General features: G+C 41.6%; 1 protein-coding gene across 1 annotated transcript in view; it reads right to left on the bottom strand.

Annotated features, from left to right (window-relative positions):
- The window catches only part of CCDC170 (coiled-coil domain containing 170), a 106,605-nt gene that overhangs the window by 83,238 nt on the left and 7,170 nt on the right, over positions 1 to 16,197 (bottom strand). The gene's annotated exons all lie outside the window — the stretch shown is intronic.

Below are 16,197 nucleotides of genomic sequence, written 5' to 3'. Positions count from 1 at the left end.
ATTAGACAAAATAATATGCTTTCTATAGGCATAAGTATGAAAATAGAAAGGATTTTTAATGGTCTGAGGATACCCACCAAACTTCATTACCTCTGAAAAGACTAATTTAATTTCAATATTAAAATTAATTAAGCAAAAGACAGTTGAAAGCATGTTTAAAGAGTCCAGTTTACTAGGTTCTCATTTTCCACACCCCAATCTTCAGACTTAAGAAACTGAATCCCTGTTTGTGAATTCCTTCCTGGCTGCGGAGGCAGCAGGAAACGCTGGACCTGACCCTCAGCCTCACAGAGAAGCAGAGACGGAACGACTCACTGAGATTCCAGCAATTCGTGGAATGTGTTTGTTGTGCAACTACAGCGTTTTGACTACACTTGGGACAGAAAGTTCACCATTAAAATAAATGGAATATAAATAACACAGTAGCCAAAATAGTAAGAATCTTCAAAAATTAAAACAATTCAATGATCTTTCATGTTTGTATTAATTGTAAAAACAAAAAAAGATCTCCAGTTAACAAAAGACAAGCCAGAGAAAGAAAATGCCTAAATAACTTCTGTGTTGCACGAAATCCCTGCTTTGCCTTCCAAGGTGGCCCTTAGCTCTGCCCAAAGAAAACTCAATAAAACGACACCCCACCACTCTGAACCACGTCTTCAGTTAGAAGGAAGGCGCGATGTTCAGCCCACACATTCCTCACGGCAAAGAGTCTCCACAGAGGCCCATTTTGGAAAAAATAAGAAGACGGTAGGAAATGTTAGCAACATGTAATCTAAAGGTTTCACCTTACAAAGAAATCAAACAATCTGTAACCTTCTTATAAGAATACGTGCAGGAAGACCAAGCAAGATCCACAATTTTTTAAATTAATTTTTCTCTTTTGTGTCCAGAATAGAAGTAAAGGCAGATTTCAAACTTTAAACTGCAGTGCTTAGCAACTGTCATTACATGAGGGTGATAAGAAAGACCTCGGATCACTCTATAGCAGTGGTTTTCAACCTTTTCACACTTGGGGACCGGTGACAATAGGAGAATCATTTCAGGGCTCGCTAAGACAGAAATCACCCTGAGCATAAGAAAATTCTACTAAGACCATTGGGTCTATAATCTTCATACAACATCAGGGTGGTTAACTCTTTTATGGACCAGCACGAAATTTCTGGCAGTTGAAAAACACTGCTCTATAGGACAGACAAAAGTGGGCAGAACCCATATCTCCTTTACATCCAGAGCTCACCCTATCTCCCCATGACCTGCATCACATTCTCATAAAAAGCACAGCAGGAAGCCCTGGCCGGATAACTCCGTTGGTTACAGCATCGTAACCAAAGCGCACAGGTTGCCAGTCTGATCCTCGGTCAGGGCACATACGGGAATAGATTGATGTTTCTCTCTCTCTCTCTCTCTCTCTCTCAAATCAATAAAATAATCATTAAAAACAACTCACAGGTGGGGGAGATCAGAGAAGGCATCAGAGGCCAACAAGAAAATCTACTAATGCACAGTGCATACACCTTAATGGGGACCCCCTCACTCTTCTCCTGTTAACATTTAAAAGTCTTTCCAATTGGGGGATGGAGTTACATGCATGCCTAACCACTATGGTGTACACCTGCAACTAATGCAATATGTCCATTGTAACTGAAAAATAAAAAAATAGGCCCTGGCCGGTTGGCTCAGCGGTAGAGCGTCGGCCTGGCGTGCGGGGGGGACCCGGGTTCGATTCCCGGCCAGGGCACACAGGAGAAGCGCCCATTTGCTTCTCCACCCCTCCGCCGCACTTTCCTCTCTGTCTCTCTCTTCCCCTCCCGCAGCCGAGGCTCCATTGGAGCAAAGATGGCCCGGGCGCTGGGGATGGCTCCTTGGCCTCTGCCCCAGGCGCTAGAGTGGCTCTGGTCGCGGCAGAGCGACGCCCCGGAGGGGCAGAGCATCGCCCCCTGGTGGGCAGAGCGTCGCCCCTGGTGGGCGTGCCAGGTGGATCCCGGTCGGGCGCATGTGGGAGTCTGACTGTCTCTCCCCGTTTCCAGCTTCAGAGAAATACAAAAAAAAAAAAAGAAAGAAAGAAAAATAAAAAATATTTTCTAATAGGTCTTCCAAGTCCGTTTTCCCTTGGTCCATTTCCTTTAGAACCTGGTCAGTCAGAACTCCCCCTCACCACACTGCTGTCGTTCAGCTCCTCTCCCATAGCGACCTACTAGGCTTCTCCCTCACAGCACTCAGCACATGGCAAGGAATAAATGACCTGTGTAACTAAACAGACTTCCCATCTGATCCACTCCACACTCCCATCCCACTCTCATCTGCACTATCAAGGGCCATCAGTCCCTGGAGCCAGCCGGTGTCCACTGGGCCCCCGCACTGGTGATGGGTTGGTTGAGGAAGCACACCAAGCCTCCCACTCTGTCCGTCCCAGCCTGCCCCCCTCCCTGAGCTCTGACAAACCAGGGCCCGTGGAGTATCACATACCCACCAGTCCCGACAGGAGGCAAGCTGTCCTCCTGTTGGTTCTGCGGGTGTTCTGGGACATACTTTCCAATAACCAATTAGCTTCTCCTGTACCACGGCAGGATCATACACTAAAGGCAAGTCCCCACCCTGCTAGGGTTCCCCTAATCTTTACAGGTTACCAAAGATCTAGACTTCAGAGAATGACTTTAATTTCCATCCTAAATTTCAGGTTTATTTCTAATCCAATGTCAAACCAAGAAAAACAAAAAGGATGTGAGCTCACAGCAGTAAAGAAAAATGTTTAAAGCTAAGAATAAGAGGAAGCGGGTGTCATATAATGCTGTCGGTGCTGTGCCCTTGCTAGAATGGGCCACAGTCTATGACTTTCCAAGCAGACCAACATGAGTCACATACACAATCCACAAGGTAAAGCAAACAAGGGTCTCAGTAACAGCACACCTATTCAGTACAGCAAACCAGGACGATATTTCAAAACCCGAGAAATAAGCCAATGGGTAATGCTAAGCCACTGGTCAGTAAACACCCTTTGTGGCAAGGTCAAAACTATGGCAGCCAAGTAGACATGTCTCTGGAGTTCTGGCTTTTCTAGGATAATTTTGAAGTAGAGCACAGAATAAATTCATGCATATTCACTGGCCAATCTTCTGAATATCACTTGACAACATTAACTAAGTTAATATCAGAAACACATTTCTGGGACTTCTTGTCCGGGTAGGAAGCCTGCACTCCTCATCATCGAGATCCACCTTCCTGCTGAGACCATGAAATATGCCCTGTTAGGTGAGTGTAGAGACCGCACATGTCTAACCAATTTACCAAGCTCTCAAATGGCGTGCATTCTAAGCTGCTTTAATAATTTGAAAGCATTTCAACATTGAAAATGGCCCTGCCAAAACTTCATCCAAAAACAAATGTAGGCTGATGCAATAGCATGCTTTTATAAAAAACACAATTGGGATCACACTATAACTTTGTATCCTAGCCTCTTCACTATTAGTCTGTTCCCAGTAGTCCTTAAAATGTTGAGACGCATAATATTCCATATAAAGCTGTAAATTAATCTGACTATTCTCCTACTTTTGGATATTTTGTCCTTTTCTTATTTGTCACTATTATAAATCTGCTGGAACTCCCAAATGTTCTTTTAGGATCAATTTCTGGAAGGTTAACAACTGGGTTCAAGTGAATCAATGTTTGAGGATCTTGGTACATGTTACACATAAAGTAGCACCAATTTAAATTTCCACCAATAATTTATTGTAATGGCTTTATGATATTAAGGTCATTGCTTCATCAGTCCCTCCCCAATATTTTCATTCTCTCTGTTTTTTCTTTTAGTGAGAGAAAGAGAAACAAACAGACAGACAGACAAACAGGAAGGGAGAGATATGAGAAGCATCAACTCATAGTTGCGGCACATTGTTTTTTAGTTGCTCATTGATTCTTATATGTGCCTTGACCGGGGTGGGGGTGGGGCTCCAGCTGACACCTTGCTCAAGCCAGAGACCTCAGGCTTTAAGCCAGTGACCATGGGGTCATGTCGATGATCCCACGCTCAAGCTGGCGACCCTGTGCTCAAACTGGTGAGCCCGTGCTCAAACAGGTGACCTCGGAGTTTCAAACCTGGGTCCTCAGTGTCCCAGGTTGATACTCTATCCACTGCACCAACACCAGTCAGGCCCCAATATTTTCTACATAATTTTGAAAATGCTTTAATTTTAATATTTATCACATGAATAATAACAATAGTAATCTTAGTCATCATTTTTTGAGGACTTGATATAAACAGACACAATATAAGCAGTTTACCAATGTTATTGCACTCAATCCTTATAATGGATGAGGAGCAAAGGCTTGGCCAAGGACCCACAAGTAGTGAGTGTGTTTTTGTTCTTGTTTGTTTTTTGAGAGAGAAAGGAAGGGAGAAACAGAGAAGCATCAGTTCGTTGTTCCACCTTCTACTGAGCCCAATGATTGACTGATTAATTCTCATATGTACCCTGACTTGGCTCAAACTGGTCACTTCAGGGTCGAGCTGGCACCCTTGGGATCAAGTAGGCGACCCTGGGGATCGAACTCGGGACTCCTGCTCTCCAGGACAACTCTCTATCCACTGCACCACAGGCCAGGGCCTGCAAACGTTTTTGTTCACACAATGTTTATTCACACAGAGTATAGAATAAACGTGAATATTATCTGTGTATAAATTATATACATGTACTACTTTACATTAAGGCACATTACCAAATATACACAAAAATATGAATTTAGTAAGATGAGGTTAAGATAAATGAAAATTCAAATATTTTCTTCCTGGACCTCTCATTAATCATTTTGCATACCCCCTGTAGCCACCAGCCTGCTCTAGAAAGCACAGCCCTTACATTCCACACTACATTTTATGCTGTAAGCTCCATGCGGACAGGCCCTGTGTCTGCTTTTACTGGTACACAGGAGGCACTCATGAAATACATGCTGGACATTAATGAACGATCCAGCTACAAGGTTGTGGGTGTGAGGGCACAACCTAGAATCAATGATATTTGTATCCCTAGCACCAAGTGCATTTCCTACACAGGATTAACACCCTATCAGTGTCTGCTGACTGGATAGCCATCCAGTGTTTGTGGAATACTGAATGTATGTATGGGTGGGTGGGTGGGTGGGTGGGTGGGTGGACGGATGGATGGATGGATGGATGGGTAGATGAGTGAACAGAATGGAAAGGCTTCTTCCCTCTGGTCACATCTTTAATGTTAGCATATCAAAGATAAAAACACCTAACTATTGCTAAATGAAGGTCTGTTGGAACAAATACAGGTGAGTTTCACTCACCTTTTATAAAAATAGAAAATAATGCATATTTTTTAAATTAGCGCTGGCTAGCAATCAACCTAGAACATAGATATGAGCTTTAGAAGAAGGTGGAGGAGAGAGATACATGGGTGAGATAAGACCCTAAATTATTCATCCACATCTTATTAGATAAGAATGAAAGTTTAAAATATCTACCAAGCCTGACCTGTGGTGGCAGTGGACAGGGCAGCGACCTGGAATGCTGAGGTCGCCGGTTCAAAACCCGGGGCTTGCCCCGTCAAAGCACATATGAGAAGCAACTACAAGTTGATGCTTCCTGCTCCCCTCCCCTTCTCTTTCTTTCTCAAGTCAATAAATAAAATCTCAAAAAAGAAATTAAAACATCTATCAAATATTTACCTTAAAGGAACCAAAATTATAAACCTTCATCCTTGTAAAGCTCCCTTCCTATCCATCTACTATATTTGTAATTATTCTGTATCTTGTTAGGAAAATATCTTGGCTAATAAGTTTGCAATTGTTTCTTTAACTCATTCTGTCTTCAGAAGCTTCCTGTCTTTGTCATCCCTTGTCTAATAGCTAATCTCAATTTCATTGTTTTATAGGCTAGATGTATGTTATGAAAAATTACATTGATTCACACTCTGTAATTTCAGTATCTTTATTCTATAACCTCATTGATATATGTCACTTAAGTTTGCTTGCTAATCAGAAAACATTAAGAGGTTTTGTTTTGCCTCTTCCTTCAGTTGTGACTGCAATAAATAATTTGTCTCTAAAATTAGCATAAATGTGGAATTGTCCTTTGAGGCTCTTTAAACAACTATCAGCCTCTCTTTGCCTATTTCCTCTCTTGAGATGAATGTATCACCTCACCTCACCAGAATGTAAACTCCATAAAGGAATTATTATTTATAGCAGCTGTAGGTGGTAAATACTTAATATGTTTGGTCTGTATTAAGCATGATTCAACTACAATGTCACTTAATCCTGAGAACATCCACTGAAGCTATTACTACTGTCCACGTTGCATAAAAAGAAAATTCTATTTCAAAGAGGATAAGCAATTTGATCAAATCTCACAGCTGTGTTTTTTGGCTCTCCTCCTCTCCCCTCCCCCTGTCACTTCCCCTCCCCCCTCAATGTCCCCTCCCCTCCCCGTTACCCCCCCCCCCCGTCACCTCCCTCTCCCCCCCTCATCACGTCACCTCCCCCGCCCACCTCCCCTCCTCTCCTACCCGTCCCTCCCTCCTCTCCTACCTCAACTCCAACCTCTGTTACTCTGGCTCACAGCCACCAGGTGGCCTGTTTTCAGTCCTGAAACTGGCCTTCCCAAACCCTCTATCTAAGTTAGGTGCTCGTGTTATTTGGTCTCCAATCACCCACACCTACCTTTCATATAGTTCCTGTTACTATTTTTTCATTGTATGATTATTCATACCTAATAGCTATGCCCCCTCCCCACTAGACTATGATGTCCCTAGAGGCAGGGAAATTCCTGTTTTGTTCACCATTGTGTCCCCGGTGACTGGGTATTGGTAAATATCTATGGAATGAATGAAATGACACAGCCAGAATATAAGCCAAAGCCTGTCTGACCCCCATGTTTTTTATTCACTATGTTATTGTCCCAGATATATCTGGTTAAATATTAAAACAATCATTTCTCCCTAAATTGAATTATTTTAGGACCTTTGCTATTGCCGTCTGTAAGTCTGGCTGTTGTCATGAGTTGCATTTCTGAAGCATTACATACAACAGCCCAAGACACAGAAACAACCTAAGTCCATCAAAGGATGAGGAAATAAATAAGTTGTGAGATCTACATAGTGGAATACTATTTAGCCATAAAAAGAAGAAAATCCTGTTATTTGCAATAACATGGATGGACCTTGAGGGAATTATGCTAGGTGAAATCAAACAGAGGCAGAAAAATACTAAATGATGTTACACTTATGTGTAATCTAAAAAATAAATAAACTCATAAAAAAAAAGAGATTAGATGCCTGGTTACCAGAGGTGGGGAAGGGGGCTGGATAAAGGTAGTCAAGAGGTAAAAACTTCCAGTTATAGGATAAGTATTGGGGATGAAATGTACAACATACTGACTAGAGGTAACACTGCTATATTATATATTTCAAAATCATAAAAGTCATCATCGCAAGGAAAAACACATTTTGTTCGTTTTGTTTGTATCAGTGAGATAAGTAATGTCGAGTAAACTTATTGTGATAATTCACAATACAAGTCGAGTCATTATGCTGTATACCATATGCAGTGATGTATGTCTCAGTAACACTGAAAAAAAATGCTTCTATTTCCTCGCTCTTACCATGAACTCTTCTGTTACTTTTCCACACTTTCTATGCAGTGTTTCCACACAGCCTCACTCTCTACGAGCCGCATGATAACTTCTGTGGGCCCTACCTACTTTGGCCTTCATGTGCCCTTTCTTCCATAAAGATATTAAAATTTCACTTTCTGGCTGCATTGGTATAAATTAATGTATCAAAATACTATGTATTTAAATATTTTCTTCAACTTAAAAATTCTTTTTTTTCCCCTCTTCTATAAGAAATTAAAGCCCTGGCCAGTTAGCTCAGTTGGTTCTAAGAAATTAAAGCACTCTCCTGGGCCCCTTAAAGTATGGTGGAAAAGCAGGCAGGATTTCTGACAGACTCTCCCCAGTTCTCTCTGTGGGTTACCAGCCTCTGCGCTTGCGTGTGGAGTGCCCGCAGGCCTCACCACCGCTGTCCTTGCTGGTGAATGACAAACCTATCTGTTCTAACAAACTCCTCAAGCATGGGAGGACTCGGAGTGAATTACTCTGTGTGCTAGTCAGGGCTCTCCAGAGAAACAGAACCAATAAATGTGTGAGTATGAGTGTGTGTGTGTGTGTGTGTGTGTGTGTGTGTGTGTGTGGAGAGAGAGAGATTTATTTTAAGGAACTGGCTTACATGACCGTGGGGGGAGAGAAGTCTGGCATCTGCAGGGTAAGCTGGCAGCTGGCAGGCTCAAGACCCAGGGGAGAGCTGAGGTCGTAGCCGGAGTCCAGGGGTGGTCAGGAGGCAGAATTTCCTCTTCCTCGTGGGCCTTACTCCCCTCTCTCCTAAGACCTTCAACTGACCGCATGAAGCCCACCCACACCATGGAGGATAACCTGCTTTATTCAAACCTGCCCATCTAAATCTCAGTATCACCTAAAAACACCTTCCCAGTGACATCTAGATTGGTATGTGAACAAACAATTAAGCCAAACCAAGTGACACACAAAACTCACCATCACACCCTGTATTTCAAGAGTATATATATGACCTTGCGGTTGCTACCAGGTTATACACACGGTAACAAAAATCGTCATGCAAACATTGCTGCCAGACTAGGGAAGGAATAGTCTCAACATCAAAATGACATGAAACAAAAAACTATATCACTTGGTGTCTTGAAAAAAAAAATCTAGTGATGTAAATAAACTTGAGTAAAACTAAATATTTTAAGTTGGCTTTTAAGTGTAATGCCAGCCTGCTCATGTACTTTCATGAACAGGAGTGTAAGCATTCTTCTTTACCCAAATGGCACAGTTTTTAAATCATAGACCAGAAATGGCCTTAAAATACTTAGTTTATTACTATCAAAAAGACATATTTAACAGCCACTCTGGCTGTTAAATCTACAGTCACTGGTTTTGTGTTCCCTAATATTCTAATTGCCAATTCTCTAAATCCAGGGTAACTGCGGCTCCAATGCTCAGGGAAAGGAGAACTGGAGGGAGACACAACAGTGCTTCGAGCACTGCCCACCCTCTTGGGACCTCAGACCTGAGCCGAGTGTGGGAGGCGGGGGAACAGTAAATCTCCAGCTAGTTCCCTTGCTTCCCAGGATGCAGCCACGGAGACGGGCACCTCTTAGAGGAGTCCTACGGGCGGCTCAGCTCCTGGGAGTAGGACGAATGGCAAGGAGTGAGTGATGTGTTCAGTAGGCCTGAGGGGAGCTCAACCTCCAGCACCTGCTCCTCAGAGAAGGAAGGGAAACCATACCAACACAGCCAGCCCCGGTCCCCTGCCTACCTAACTCCTCCTCACCTGCCAAAGCCCAGCTCAACTCTCACTTCCTGGGAGAAGACTGCCCTAACCCCCAAGTCCAACAAACACTTCTTACTCCTTGCCTGGCTCGACTTCCCTTTGGCATTTGCCACGTGGAACACACTCGCTCGGCCTCTCCTTACTCACAGCCCATACCACCGCGAACCGGAGCCTCTCTCCTCACACTCGGTTGTGCGGCCTTCCCTTCTCAGGGCCGCCTGCAGCTCCTCCTCCCTCACCCGCTCCTCAGCTTGGCCTTCTCTGCCCTTCAGTCCCCAACCCCCTCTCCTCATCACTAGAGACACCCTCACTGACCTACCTCATGCCCCCTTGAGATTTCCACCGCTTCCAGTCTCGGATGGCTTGCAAATCTGCCTCATTCACTTGAGAGTCTCAATTCCAGCTGTCACTTAACATCACCAGCATGTCCCGCTGGTGCTCAAAGTCAGCATCACCCCTCCACCACCAGCATCCAGTGAGCTCAGCCAAGCTCCCCTCCCCCCCACTCCCCTTGGTCCACTAGTGCAACTTGTGCCATTGTGTTTGCCTGTCTTCCCCTCCACATCCTGATAAGAGAGCAACCATACCTTCACTCCTGCCAAGCTTCTCTTCTCCTTTTTTTTTTAACTTTTCTTTATGACTATTTTTTGCCCAACCAGGTGGCAGCTCAGTGGATAGACTGTCGGACTGGGACGCAAAGGACCCAGGTTCGAAACCCCGAGGTCACTGGCTTGAGCAAGGGGTTACTCGGTCTGCAGTAGCCCCCTGGTCAAGGCACATATGAGAAAGCAATCAATAAACAACTAAAGTGTTGCAATGAAGAATTGATGCTTCTCATCTCTCTCCCTTCCTGTCTGTCTGTCCCTACCTGTCCCTCTCTCTGTCTTTCTGTCTCTGTCACAAAATATAAATTTTTTTAAAAACTTTTCTTCATGACCATTTTTATTAATTTAACCATAAGCTCAATAGTTAAAGACAGTGCCTGCTATTTTGAAACCCCATTTGTGACAGGCACATAATTTTTTTTGTTGTTTTATTTCAACCTTAGGGAAAAGCTACAAGAATAATCCAATAAACTCACATATATGCTTCACTTACAGTCATTAACTGTGGGAATATTTGCCACATTTGACTTATTAATTTCTCCATGTGTAATTACGACTGCTGAATCGTTAGTAATCTGCAGACATCGTGGCCCTGAAGCCCTAAACGCTTCATCGTGTATCCCTGAAGAACAAGAATGTTCTTTTGCATGCAACTGTTAAAGAAGACCATGTTATTCACCAATTATCTCAAGAATGTTCCGTAGAGCAACTATGAATGCATGAATATGGTGGTCAGGTATCTGTAATCAACTTAAATCTGGTTTTCAGCCTTTCTTTGTCTTTCATCACATTAATAATGATGTAAACTGACATAAGCCTCCTGATATAATTTACAGTAAGAACACATCTCTCATATACAATTACCACAAGTGCCAAAAAAATTGAATCTCATGATTAGGAAACATTAGACACACCCAAAGTGAGGGTCATTCTACAAACTATACTCTCCTCACACGTCTCCCTCGTTCCCGCCTCGTTCCACGTGCGCCTCTAGTTGCCCGTGTTTTGTGAGAACACCCCCTCCCGCCATCACCCCCAACTCAGCACAGACGCCGTGTCTTTGGGGAGCCTTCGTTCCCCCCGCCATCCAAAATAGAGCCTACTCTTCACCCTACTCGATCTCAATCCTGTTGTCCTGATTTATTTTCTTTTCAAAGCATTTACTACTCTTTCTTACCATAAAATTACCTTGTTTATCTACTGCTTTGCTTTTTTGTTAGCTATTTCCCCCACAAGAATATAACTCTCATGATAATGGAACCCTATCTAAATAGTGCCTGCTTTAGAACAGACCCTCATTGTTCCTGGAGAAAGGAATTTCCACATCTCTGGTGCCTAACAGAGTCCCTAAGACTCAATGAATGTTTGCCAAGTGGGTGACTATAACAATATCTGACTCACTAAGTAGAATATTTCTGGTTAAGATTTCCTCCCAAGTTCTCACTTTTACTTAGTCCAAACATTCAAGGGATTTCAACATAAAGACTTCCTTTTGTTAAAAAGCATAAAATGCCATTTATAAAAATAGTCATGGGGATGTAAAGTACAGCATATGGAATATAGTCAACAATATTGTAACAATTATGTATGGTGTCAAATGGATACTAGACTTATTGGGATGATCACGGTGTAAATTATGTGTGTCTAATCACTATGTTGTACACCTGAAATTCATATGCTATTGCGTATAAACTGTAATTGATTAATAAACAATAAACAGACTTCCTTTGTGGTAGTATTCTCTACTACTATCTACTTCCTTTACTGTGAAGCAGAAGAGACTTAGGAAACTGTGATAATTACAAACAGATCTAAAACTGTTCCCCTTTGCACAGATACTGAGATTAAACAGTGACAACAAGAATATGCTCAAAACTACTTTTCCGTACAAAGCTGATGGGGAAGATTCAAGAGGTCAACTCAGTCAGTGAAAAGGGAGTTATTTCAGTTACTTAGAAATATAATTCAAATACTTATTTTTAATAAACAATATTTAACATTAAACATGTAAATGTAGAAACCATAATCAACAGTTAGAGAAGAGAAAGAGAATAGTGCAACTGGTCAACCTCAGCAATGCCTTTGAACTTCTCTGCCTTAGATCAAAGCAACAATTTCAAAGGAAAAAAAATTGGAAATGAAACAAAGAAAAGAAAAGAAAAAAATACCTTGGGAAAAGAACATTGATGAATAATTCCTGGGGCAGCAAATGTTACTCCCTTTTTCAATTAAAATTTTTAAGTTGTCCTTGAACACAAAAAGTATCTTTAAATCAGTCAACTTAATTCAAGTACAAACTAAGTAGCACTCAGTATTGTTTCAGATAGACTACACATTATACTTAGTAACATTAAGTAAATCACAACCAATCTTTTTAAAATACACAAAGGAAAACCTGCTTTCTGGTTGATGTTCAAAAGTTCTTTTCTTCTACCTGTTCTTTGAATGCTTTCTCCCGTGCCACAGTCTAAAGCCTGGTGGTCCAGGAATAATTAGATACCAAGAGAAACTAAGTGTTGCAGTTAAATAAGATTGAGTGTGCAAATAAATTAGCTGGTTATTTGGTTTTTTTAGAAATAACTGTATTTGAAATAATTTTTATTCAAAATAACTTATTTGAAACAAATTTAGACAGAGAAAAGTTATAAAATTAAAAGTTTCTGTATACTCTTTACCCAGCTTCCCCTAATGTTAATAACTTGTATGACTGAGCTACATTTATTAAAACCAGGAAACTCACATTTAAAACTCATAAGTTTTAAAAACTCGCAATACGCCCTGGCCGGTTGGCTCAGTGGTAGAGCATCGGCCTGGCGTGCAGAAGTCCCGGGTTCGATTCCCGGCCAGGGCACACAGGAGAAGCGCCCATCTGCTTCTCCACCCCTCCCCCTCTCCTTCCTCTCTGTCTCTCTCTTCCCCTCCCGCAGCCGAGGCTCCACTGGAGCAAAGATGGCCCAGGCGCTGGGGATGGCTCCTCGGCCTCTGCCCCAGGCGCTGGAGTGGTTCTGGTCGCAACGGAGCGACGCCCCGGAGGGGCAGATCATCGCCCCCTGGTGGGCAGAGCGTCGCCCCCTGGTGGGCGTGCCGGGTGGATCCCGGTTGGGCGCATGCGGGAGTCTGTCTGTCTCTCCCTGTTTCCGGCTTCAGAAAAATACAGAAAAAAACCCCATTTAAAAAAAAAAAAAAAAAAACTCGCAATACTATGAACTAAATGACAGACGTTATTCAAGTTTCACCAGTTTTCCCATTCGTGTCCTCTTTCTGGTCCAGGAGCCAATCCAGATGCCCACACTGCACTTAAATGTCTCTTCCAATCATAACCTTGACATTTTTGCAGTTATTTCTAGAAAATTCTTCAAGGTGGGTTTGTCTAATGCTGTCTCAGGATTGGATAGTCATCATTCATTTTGGACAGTATAAAGCCCTTTTTTAGTTAAAACAAGGAGAAACCATCTCATTACTTTTCTAGTTCAATCCTGACCAATAGTATACAGTTTCTAGGATTCTATCCAGCTGATTATTTTATAGTCTAAAGCAGTGGTCTCAACTCCATGGGCCATTTGGTACCAGTCTGCAGAGAAAGAATAAATAACTTACATTATTTCTGTTTTATTTATATTGAAGTCTGAACAATGTTTTATTTTTTAAAAATGACCAGATTCCCTCTGTTACATCCGTCTAAGACTCACTCTTGATGCTTGTCTCGTAAGTTCGACAATTATATTTAAAAATACCACCGTTTTTACGCTGGTCGCATAATTTTATATTGTGCATTTATCCGTCCCACCTTAAAGGCCGGTCTGTGAAAATATTTTCTGACATTAAACCGGTCCATGGCCCAAAAAAGGTTGGGGACCACTGGTCTAAAGGTATTTATCTCCTTGGGCAAAGGGAAATATCATCTTGTTAACTTTTACAGCCATATTCCAAATATTTCATGCACTTTTCTTCTTCTTCACAATGGCTTAACCAAGTCTGTATTTTCAGCTCTTTTAATGTCTTCCTTGACAAATTTTTATCTGTTTATCAGACACTAACCAAAGTTTGTTTAAAAATGTTTTACTCTTGTTGTGAATTTGTCTTTATCTCCTTATGGATGTTTGCTTCTGCCAGTTTTTATTTTATATCTTTTGGGGCTATTTTTTCCCTTCATACACATTTAGAATTGTTACAACTTCCTTATAAATAAAAATTTTTCTTATTGTGAAATAGAAATGTAATTTGTGTCATTATAATGACTTTCTTTATCTGTACTAATGCTTTTTGCCTTAAAATATTTTATATAATACTACTGTAACTAATCAGATTTCTTTTGGTCATTATTTCCCAAGTAAATTTTTTTTACACACTTTTGCTTTCAACTTTTCCATATAATTTATATGACTTTCGTAAATAGCACATACATAAGTTTTAAAAAATTCTATCTGACAACTTTTGTAAGTTAACTAAGAATTTAGTCCATTTATTTGTATTTCTTTCCATCATCATCTTGTTTTTTCCTGCTTTTGTTTCTCTTTCTCTCCTTTCTTGCCTTTTTGAGGGGATGTGGGTGTTTTCTTTATAACTAGAATAGGAAGCTTTCTGACTTAAATTCATGAAAGACATGATTAGAGTAGATTTTTTTCTTAAACTTGAGTTTGATTAAAAGGAAAAGAAAAGAAGGAACAAACCATAAGAGGGAGGAAATGGTTCTTTAAAAAGTGAAAATAGGCCTGACCTGTGGTGGCGCAGTGGATAAAGCGTCGACCTGGAAATGCTGAGGTCGCCGGTTCGAAACCCTGGGCTTGCCTGGTCAAGGCACATATGGGAGTTGATGCTTCCAGCTCCTCCCCCCTTCTCTCTCTGTCTCTCTCCTCTCTAAAAAAAAAAAAAAAAAAAAAAAAAAAAAAAAAAAAAGTGAAAATAATATCACCTCACAACCATTAGAATTACTACTATAAAAAAAAACAGGAAAAAAGGAAGGAAGGAAGGAAGGAAGGAAGGAAGGAAGGAAGGAAGGAAGGAAGGGAGGGAGGGAGGGAGGGAGGAAGGGGGTTGGGGTGGAGAGGGGAGGGGAGGGAAAGAAAAAATACATGAGTGAGCAAGGATGTGGAGAAGTTGGAACCTTTGCACATTGCTGATATGAATGTAAAATAGTGCAGCCACTAGGGAAGAAAGTATGGCAATTGTTCAAAAAATTAAAACTAGAATTACCATAAGATCTGGGCGTTCCAATTGGGTAGAGACTCACAATTATTGAAAGCAGTGTCTTGAAGAGATACTTACACACTCATGATCAGAGTAGCATTATTCACAATAGCCAAAAGTGGAAACACTCAAGTGTGCATGGACAGAGGAATAGATAAACAAAGCATGTTGCATGCAACCACAAAATACCATTCAAAAAAACCTTGAGGACAAGTGAAATAAGCCAATCATAAAAATTAATATTGTATGATTCTGCCTAATGTCCAATTCAGAGACAGAAAGTGGAAGAGTGGAGCCAGGGCCTAGGGAGAGAGGGGGGCAGGGAGTAATCATTTAGAGCAGGGTCGGGAACCTTTTTGGCTGAGAGAGCCATGAACACCACATATTTTAAAATGTAATTCTGTGAGAGCCATACAATATGTTTAACACTAAATACAAATAAATGTGTGCATTTTATGTAAGACCAACACTTTTAAAGTACAATAAGTCTCTGAATTCTTTTTAATAACATTGTTATGCTGTTGCTGAACAATGATGAATAAAGTACTTCTTACCATTAATGCGACTTCTGGTGCTGCATGGTTTTGCTGATGGCTTTGTAGTCTGATTGATATGTGGTGAGGTTAAGCTTCATGCAGGCGTTGAGACTTCATCCATTAAACGTGATCGTAGGTTGGTCTTAACGTTCTTTAGATGTGAGAAAGACTGCTCACATGTATACGTAGAGCCAAACATTGTCAGTACAGCAATACTCACACTCTGCAGTGTGTGGTATGTGATGGGAAGTGCATTCCAAGTTTTGACAATCAGCTGGTCCGCGGGTTGAAGTTTTTTCATTTCTCCCCACTTGTGTTTGCTCGCCAACTCTGCTTGCTGTCGTGCAAGTCTTTCCAAATCTTCATTCAGTGACTTGAACTTATTCACCCACATGTCTGAGGCCTTCAGGTCAGCAGCTTATAGCTCAAAATCTCTGACGGAGACACCAGGATGTAACTCAGGTCGGCGCTGTCCACTGCACACTCATGTGGATGGGTGAT

This window comes from Saccopteryx bilineata, chromosome 12 (genome assembly GCF_036850765.1).
Source record: "Saccopteryx bilineata isolate mSacBil1 chromosome 12, mSacBil1_pri_phased_curated, whole genome shotgun sequence".
In the NCBI taxonomy this organism is placed as follows: domain Eukaryota; kingdom Metazoa; phylum Chordata; class Mammalia; order Chiroptera; family Emballonuridae; genus Saccopteryx; species Saccopteryx bilineata.
The sequence above is the reverse complement of the archived record's forward strand: the minus strand, read 5'-3'. Positions and strand labels throughout refer to the sequence as shown.